The 9,426-nt window shown below is 45.3% G+C and overlaps 1 long non-coding RNA gene across 1 annotated transcript in view; it reads right to left on the bottom strand.

Annotated features, from left to right (window-relative positions):
• Positions 1 to 7,482: 7,482 nt before the first annotated feature.
• LOC125939677 (uncharacterized) overlaps positions 7,483 to 9,426 on the bottom strand; it is a 231,742-nt gene continuing 229,798 nt past the window's right edge. Inside the window, exon 3 of the long non-coding RNA XR_007464406.1 lies at positions 7,483 to 7,653. This is a non-coding gene — a long non-coding RNA (uncharacterized LOC125939677). The remainder of the gene's footprint in view (positions 7,654 to 9,426) is intronic.

The raw sequence follows: 9,426 nt of genomic DNA, 5'->3' as shown, positions 1-9,426 counted from the left end.
GACATCGTTTGAAAGGAAGAGAAAAAGAAATAAGTAACCGAATAATAAGGGCTGTATGCTCGCTGCTTGAGTTCATGGAGTTTCTAACTGAACCTTTTCGAGGAGGAGGTTGGACTCGGCGACGTTGAGAAGAAATGCGCACGAAGACGAATTAACCCTTTGACGAACAAAAGTGTTTTTCGTGAAAAAAAAAGAAAAGTTCTTCCTTTCATGAATCTACCTCCACCTTTGCGTTATTTCGCAAAACTGATTTTGTCTTAATTGCTTCCCCCAACAAGAAAAAAAATTCTTGTGGCTTTGTTTCAGCAGACGCTCCTGCAGAGGGATCGAAGAGAGTGAAAAGGTGCTAGAAATAGAGTGGGCGACACGATCGCAATAACGATTGATTCAGATGTGCTGAGAAGATAGCTCGAAAAAAAAAATTCCGGAAAAAAAGATATGGTGGGGTTGTTGCTTTTACTTAGGCCGGCGCAGAGACTCTGTAATGCCGTCTGCCTGCTACCAATATAAATGATATAATGCTCGCTGTGCGCGCTTAACGTTCAGAGAAGGGATGATAATAATATTCAGGCACGCGAGAAGTTAACAAGGAAGTGAAAATGTAGTGATAAATTATCCGAGCTGCAAGAGAATGCAAATCATAGGTTGCTCGAGTGATAAATGTTTCACCGCACCCAAACCATCAATTTCTGGAGGCGTACTTCCCGGGTCCTTTCAAATTCTTGCTTTCGACCCTCTAGATCTGAAATAACCATATCAAATCAAAGTGACAAAAAGAAACAAGTTGATTGACACAGATAATATGGTAATATAACCTGCTAAAAAAAGGTTAAAGAAACAGTAATAATTTAAGGGGTGGTTTAGGCAATAAAGGAAGTATGAAGTAAAGAAGACAGAACCGTAGGATTGGACTGTTTGCGTCGTACATCATTGAATTCAACATGCATTGCGCATGCGAACTACGGGTACATGTGATCTCTTAACGACTGTTACCTTTTTCTCCAATCGTTATTCTAGCCAACAAGACGTCGTAAATAAAGTTTATGGCGCCGTTGCTAGGAGAGTCGGAATGTGTCTTTTCCTATAATAAATGAAATTATTAAAGTAAAGGTATCACGCCCATGGGTTGGACGACGTATCCTGTGGGTCATTGATATTGGCGATATAGTTTCGACGACAGTACTAACGAAACGACTGTGTGCATGAATTGAATTCTGGCGTTTATGGTACCAAAACCCAGATTTGATTATGAGGCACGCCGTAGTGGAGGTCTCCGGATAAATTTTAATCATCAGGGGATCTTTAACGTGCCCACAATGCACGGGACACGGGCGTCTTTGCATTTCACCCCCATCGAAATGCGGCCGCCGAGGCCGGCATTTGATCCCGCGACCTCGTGCTTATCGCGATTGTGTGTCGTGTCAGCGTCAGACAAATAATAATTAGGTCTCTAGCATATAATTATGTTATGCTAAAAATGTAGACGCTCTAAAAAAGTGGGAGTAAGGCGGCACGCGCAACTAACAGTACGAGAATAGAATTCACACGTTGTATTGAAACACTGAAACAAAGCCGCGCTCTGTCATTAATCTGCAGTGAGTCACGTGTGTTCCCTGTAGTCACAGGGAACACACGTGACTAGTTGCCTCGTCCGTCGTCTAGCATCACGTGATAGAGTTAGTCACAAGGAACTGCCACCACGTGGCGTAGTGACCTTCGCAGTACTCTCTGCCTTTCCAGGTTGATAAGAAAAAAAATTCAAACAAAGGGACATCGAATATTGTTATAGCTAGCGGTTACCGATGAATTTCCCGCTTCGCACTTCGGAGTCCGAAGCGGAATTCAACGACAATGCAGAACGAACAATCTGGTTTGAAAAGCAAACATGGTGGTCGGGAGCATGAACAGCAGTCGAATAAAGCTATATTTCGAATAAAGCGATTACGTTATAACGAGGAGTTGGTGTTCACATGTGTAGCACGGAGGAAATGTCTCCGACGACGGTGCCTGCCTTTGCAGCTTGTTCGCAAGCAATATAATCTCCCTTTGTTTCGCACTTCGGAGAATATTCAGCTAAATCACTCGGTCGAGTTGCTTGACAATTCTCCACTTGATAAATATATATGTATATGCTTGAGTTATCAGGTAACATTGAAGGGGTAGCCTCGATTCGGGTGCCTTTCTACGCTCTAATGTTTTGCCGCACACAACTTGGGCACAGTGATTGCCGCTTATAGTTTCTCTAATTTTTAATGCTTTAACATGCGACTGTTTCTGTCCGTATTGGTCACGTGTCTGCTGTTACACACAACAGGGCTTCCATTTTGCGTCATGCGTACTTATCCAACTCACTCAGGCCACCCGTAGGCTATTGTATTTATTAATTACTACGTCCGTCGGGAAAGACCAACAAGGTTTATTTTTGTCCAACTATATTTAAGTTGGGACACGGAGATATAACGCTGCATGCGATTAACCTTGACTGCTTCGGAGTCACACAGAATATATGGTTTCGACCGAAGAAAAACTTACAAAATCAACAATCAACACACACAATCAAAGGAAATGAATCCGGCTCAATCGTCAATCTTGCCTATTATCCCGGCTGCAATAAGAAGTAATGAAACTTACGTCACTGCCACCCGCCCTCCGCCACCACCCAACGCTTTTTGACGAAAATTGGCTGACTAATGCGCAAACAATAGTTTGATATTGTCCATACGCGAAGTTATGCAAACTCATTAATTCAAAGCAGAGTGCTCCTTGTCGCATCTCATTTCGCAAATACGAGCATAATTGCTTTATTCAGACGCCGTCGTCGACTTCTTTAATGAGCTTAGCCGGTACACTTTGAGCCGGGAGCAAATATCCATTCGAAATTAAACTGCTATTGCGTCGCGGGATTTCAGACTAATGATATGCTTTCGTAACTAGCGCCTAATTGCCGCAAGCCTATTGCTGTATAGATGTTCTATCAAATGAGAGGGACGTCAGACTATTTGATCGAAGTTTGCCGTTCGCATAAAGCGTGTGAAATCACTGGCAATGAAAACTGTGCCGGTGCCGAAGAAACGCATTAACATATACGTAGTCTCCTTACGACGTGGTCTTACTTTTCTGGCCCAGTCGAGACTGGTGTGACCGAGAGCACCATGCCAACAAAGCAGGCTCTTCAATATCGTGCTTGCAGGAATGCTGCGGCCGAGTGGTTCAATGTTTTTGATGGTTTGCGACGATATATACCCCAAAACTTCGGTCATTCACTGCCACCGTGCTCACTGCCCTCTGTGCCACATTTGTGCGTGTGTATTACATCTACATACATTGTAAAAACAAGAGTACCTCCACATGTTATTGCCACTCAAAGTTAGATACAACTGCAGGATCAGATATCCGAGACATGCAAGGTTGCATCAGCGCATTCACCCGTTGCTGTCCATGCTCGACGCCAATGTAACTTTACCCTTCGGCAATTCCGGTGTCGGTCTGTGCCGGTTACTCTGCGGTTAGTTTTATGTAGTCATAAATAAATAGCAAGCGGACGACCGTGCACGGTATTCTGTTCGATACATGTGAATTGATATAGCGGGCGTCCCAGTTAACTTGGACCAAGATTTAAAAAAAGACCATGAGCTCTAGAGAAATACAAAAAAATGTGGTTGATCCCTCTTATATAGGAATCGGTATAGAACACGAAAGTGAAACGTGTCTTCACAGAAGTAGTGTAATGTTTATTGCACATTGATATATAATGTCTATTGGTGTTTTGTGGCTAAAGCGCCCTTAGGCGTTGATGCACCCACGCTGACGCCTGGTGGCACGTCTCCTCCATCACGACTACCAACGTCGATGACCATGAGCAACCGTCGTGCATATGGAAGCTGCACTACGCTGCACACGCTAGCACAACGCGAAAGACGAAGCACGTAACTGACACACTAATACAACGCGCAAGACAAAGCACGTAACTGAATCGTCACCGAGTCAAATCAGCGCGTACAGCGCGTCGTAATTGCAGCCTCCGCGATCAACTTCAGAAACATTTTCAGAGCTAATTGCGGAGGCCACGCTCCGCTGTGCTGAGTACGGTGAACGCCACCTAGGTGGCGTTGGTAGTGCTTCTTGATGCCAGCGTCCCTTCGAATGCTGGCATCGAGGCGTTGTAGTGCTGAGACCACCGAAGCGTTCACTGTCGGTGCGCGTTAGTGTCATAATGCAGTACTTCTCTTTTCTGCTCGTAGGCGGCGGCACCGCCCCGAGCAAGAGCGCGGGTACACGGAGGAGTGTTAGATATATAAGGCGCGTCTGTGTAGCTCTCTGCAAATGCGTTTGTGGCGCAATGGGTTAAACGCTCGGCGATCTATCGTCGCGGACCGAGAGGTCGTGGGTTCGATTTCCAAATTTTGCATGTTTGTGGGACTTTTTCTTCTGGTTTCTTTCTTTGTATTATGTTCTATGACGTATTTCCGTGACGGAAATACGTCATAGAACTAATACTGACGTATTTCCGTGACGGAAATACGTCAGTGAAGTCTTGGTGGACCCCGGCATAAAACACTTTCGTGTTAAAAAACAAAAGAAAAAAACAAAATCCCGCGAAATACGCGAAATATGAAATATATGCGCGCTTGCGCGCCGCTACTCAAGCGCCTCCAAGGACCCTTTGAAAGATATACGGAAGCATTCGTTTATCGCCGCATCGTACAAGGCTTCGTCATGTAGGATGGCTCGAGAGGTATCGCGACCTAACCAGCGTGGTGCGATAAGCGTCAGATCTGCGCCGTCACCGTTTCTCGGCTTCAGCCCCCCCCCCCCCCCCCCCCCCCTTGCCTACGGCTCCGCTGCGCTTATCGATGCGTTAAGGTGGTGGTCCCACTCCGGCGGCACGAGCCCCCCCGTTTTCAGTACTTTTGGAGTAACCGTGGCGGCTCTTCTACTTAGGATATAAAGTTGTGGTATATACCATAGAAAGCTTAATTCTAGTAGATTCCAACCATATATATAATGTAAGGAAATTTATTAATGTGATTTAGAAATAAATGTTCAAGAACAAGCATGAGATACATTGTTTTTGCGAACTGTGTCTCACTTGTGACCATATTTCGAATAAACTACCGCACTTACTGCATTGCGGCTTGCTCTGTAGCTGTAGGACATATTTATCTTGTTCCTAGACGTAGTAAAATAATTTTGAATTTTTACTTTTTGGATAATTTGCTTTTGAAAATTGCCAAATATCGCAATCTTCTGTTGTAAACAGCCCGGCAACTACATGCTCAAGGAAGCTAAATTTTGGATCAAGTAGAGTTCAAGGAATTTACATTTGGGACGTACAATTTCATTCATGTACCTTTATTAGTTTTAAACCGCAGCTTCGTAGCTTTAGTACCTTCCCGCAAAAATGGGGAAAATAAAACCAGAATTCTAAATATTGCTTAATTTCGGCCGCTTTATTAGGAAAACTAATAAAGTTACAGGAATGACATTTTGCGTCCTAGATGGAAATTCCTTGAACTCTACTCTATCCAATATTTAGCTTCTTTGAGCATGTAGTTGCCGGACTGTTTACAACATAAGATTGCGATATTTGGCAATTTTCAAAAGCAGATTATCCCAAATATAAAAATTCAAAATTATTTTGCTACGTCTAGGAACTAGAAAAATATGTCCTAAAGCTACAAAGCAAGCCGCAATGCAGTAAGTGCGGTAGTTTCTTCTAAATACGGTCACAAGTGAGACGCAGTTCGCAAAAGCCATGTATCTCATGCATGTTCTTGAACATTCATTTCTAAATCACATCAATCAATTTCTTTACATTATATATAGTTGGAATCTACAAGAATTAAGCTTTTTATGGTTTACACGACAACTTCATATCCTAAGTAGAAGAGCCTCCACAGTTGCTCCAAAACTACTGAAAACGGGGGGCTCGTGCCGCCGGAGTGGGACCGCCACCTTAATGGCATGTTCTCATGATGCCGCGAGCATCAAATAAAGTGAAGCCCTGTATCGAGCTGCCGCCGCTATAGTAAAGCCCCGTGGCAATTCGCTTGGGAGCGCTTGAGTAGTGGCGCGCGAGCGCGCACCTATTTCATATTTCGCGGGCTTTTGTTTTTTCTTAGAAAAAACAGCCAGGCACACTTCAGCACGAAATAAATGCTTGATTCGGAGGTTTCTTTAGGTGCCCTACAACTTTGTGTTTTACATGTTTGCGATTAAAGCAATAATTAACAAGTTCACTAATTAAAAGCAACTAATTTATTACTTCGTGAAGAAAAAAATACTGGCTGTAAGTAAACACGACTGTCACTACTATGCAGTTGGTACGATTTCTCTAGAGCTCTTGGGCTTTTTTTAAATCTTGGTCCAAGTTGACTGGGACACCCGGTATATATATATATATATATATATATATATATATATATATATATATATAATATATAAATTATATTTACCGTGCTAGCAGTGCGTATCAAACCCGGCGCTCGACCCTTGCTCGTGAAATCGTCGGCGGACGAATGAGACTTGCCGTTCTAATAGTGCGGTTTGCTTCGTCATGACGAGCCGCAGCTCCACGTCGCGAAAGTATTATCGCTTCGTGATAAAGGCACACGGTGTCCAAAGAAAGCCGACGACAGGGAAGCGAGCATTTCTGTGTTATGTTTGAAACGCTGTTCCAATACGCACAGTGCAGAGCCGCGCAGAATCGGAACACGCGACATTTACTAACATGCAGTTGAGCCCAATTCTCGAAATGCTTTGAAGGCGCTTATAACTTAGCGACATTACGCTGTACCATGCTCGCCACGGACCTATAATATTCTTTCTGGTGACAGCAGCCATTCCTATCTCAACTATCCGTGATACAGGAGGCTGTCAAAAAACAAAAGCCCAGCAACACACACACACACAGTAAGTCCCGGAGAAGAGGTTGCTTATAAATACTGCGTAAATGTCTACCATGCGGCACTTTGTCATGGCAACCTAGTTGCAAAAATACATCGCTGATGCAGTTACCAGGCTTCGGTTTTATCGGAATTATAAGATATTGATGACAATTCCTATCCAGAGAACCTGCCGGAACGGTTATCGAACCGGAATGGAAGGATGCTGTCTCCGATAGGGCACGTTTTCTGGTTGCTTTGAATGTGTACATCATAAAGGACACAGAGAGAGAGAGAGAACAACGATAGGAAAGGCAGGGAGGTCAACCAGACGAGCGTCCGGTTTGCTACCCTACACTTGGGGTAAGAGAAAGGGGGAATATAAAGGACACAAAATTCAATATAAGAAGAGTTCTAAAATGTCATCAAATGGAGCTTCAACTATATTTTCATAAGCATTTTCCCAGCGGCAAGCCGGGAGGAAGCTGTGGCGAGACGACAGCATGCGGACAATCCCGACAAACCCGGAAAGGACACGTTCCTGAAAATCAAACACGCCGCTTAGCTTACCTTGACGAAACAGATGATCCAAGGGGGGGGAGTTTAGATGTGCAGCTAATTCCGGTCGGGTCGTGCGCATGGGGGACACGTCTGGGCGCACAGACGCAGTTCCTGGTCACGTTGTCTGCACGGTCGTGCCTCGTGGGCGAAGACTACACCGTTTAGGCATGCCGACGCAAAGCACAATGACACGACGCCGACTGGCCTCCTGCAGTTGCGCCAGAAAGTTCACAAACTAAGCCTTGCGGAATGCGGCGAACGTAGCACACTACCACGTATACTGTCACGACAGGACGAAACGCGAACAGCAGAGCGTGTGGAGCTCGGTACATGCTGCGTCCAACCCCGGCCGCGGTGAACTGCTGCACATGCGCTGTTGAGAAGTTAGTGGCTTCGAGTCCTGGGCCTGGCATAATGCAACAACTATTTGTCAATGTTTTCTCTTTTCACGCTTCGTCAGTGCTCGATGCGGCGTTCGGCCCGCGTTATCAACGGGATCAGCCGGTCGCGAACGGTGGGTGATAATAGCGGCGTAAAATCAAGCAAGTGAAATCGCTACGCTTATACCGGCCCTCCTCACATCTTCTCGACCTTAGCTCGTGTTATATAAATTTGGATATCATGCCAGCGTCCGGGCGGCAAGCACCTGCTTTTTTACGAAGCTTGTCGGTAGCTCGTAGCAGTGCGAAAATCCAAAGGTAAATAAATAAGTTTGCTGATCCAACGCACATGTTGGAATCTGTGTGAAGCGAAACTTTAGTGAAGCGTTTAATTAAATGCTTTACAAATAACGGCGATGCGTACAATTGTGTCTACTTTCACGTAATGAAACATGTAATCTCATGTAATTTCTACGCTAATCCCCCACACATGTCACAACTTTATTGTTACGCAATTTTTATGTTTATTCACTAGGTCGCTCACAAGCTATAGGCTGAAATGAAACTCTAATTAAGATAGATGCAGAGCGGGAAACGTATATGCAGGGATGACACAAGGACGAAAAAAAAAATAACTAAATTGTGGGGTTTTACCTGCCAAAACCACGATCTGATTATGAGGCACGCCGTAGTGGGGGACTCCGGAATAATTTGGACCACCTGGGGTTCTTTAACGTGCACCTAAATCTAAGTACACGGGTGTTTTCGCATTTCGCCCCCATCGAAATGCGGCTGCCGTGGCCGGGATTCGATCCCGCGACCTCGTGCTTAGCAGCCCAACACGATGTACGCTGCTTGTCGAGTGAAGAATGGTGATGACAGGTGTGGGCACAGAAAAGTATTACACGTATCAAGCAACATTTAGGGATTCTGTATCTATTGTACTACATCGTACGTCATGAATCATACGAAGTCTGCTGTGAAGAGCAGCAAGCCCCGCGGTAGTCGACGTTGTCCGGTGAGAGGTTTTGAACTGAATGGTGACGTTTTTTTGCGGGGAAGATCACATCTCTCCTACAGAACCGCACACAGTTGTCGAGCCACCGATGTAAATCTGGAGACGATTCTCGTATGTCTCGTGCAGCATGAGTACGTACAACTGCTTGAGATCTGGCGACGAGAATACCGCTTTCATCCAAATCTCTGACAATTACAGTCGAACTTGCGGTAAAGCCATACACCAAGTAGGCGCCAGCAGTCTCTCGGCAGGCGTATAATCTGTAGGGAGGGGGTCACGGAGAGCCGATATCGTTTGACAAAAAAGAGGCACATGGTTGTTCTTCTGGCAAGCGAAGCGAGGCGGTGGGAAAGTGGCCGGCCATATGTCTGATATGTGCTCTGGGCACTTCCAAGATGAAGTTTCTGCGAGCCAGAACGCTACTTCTCTAGCTCTGCTGTTTTCACCTGATTTCTCTGTAAATCTCTGGGTAGCCGTCATGGATTGTTGCACGGATGCAAGTTGACGTCCCCGCGCCTCTGCTGGGGATGGCGACTTCAGCGGCGGCTGCGTCTAGGAAGCGACCGGCCTCCAGAGCGACACC

The sequence above is a fragment of the Dermacentor silvarum genome, chromosome 11 (assembly GCF_013339745.2).
Source record: "Dermacentor silvarum isolate Dsil-2018 chromosome 11, BIME_Dsil_1.4, whole genome shotgun sequence".
In the NCBI taxonomy this organism is placed as follows: Eukaryota; Metazoa; Arthropoda; class Arachnida; order Ixodida; family Ixodidae; genus Dermacentor; species Dermacentor silvarum.
This window is presented reverse-complemented; position numbering and strand designations above follow the sequence as displayed.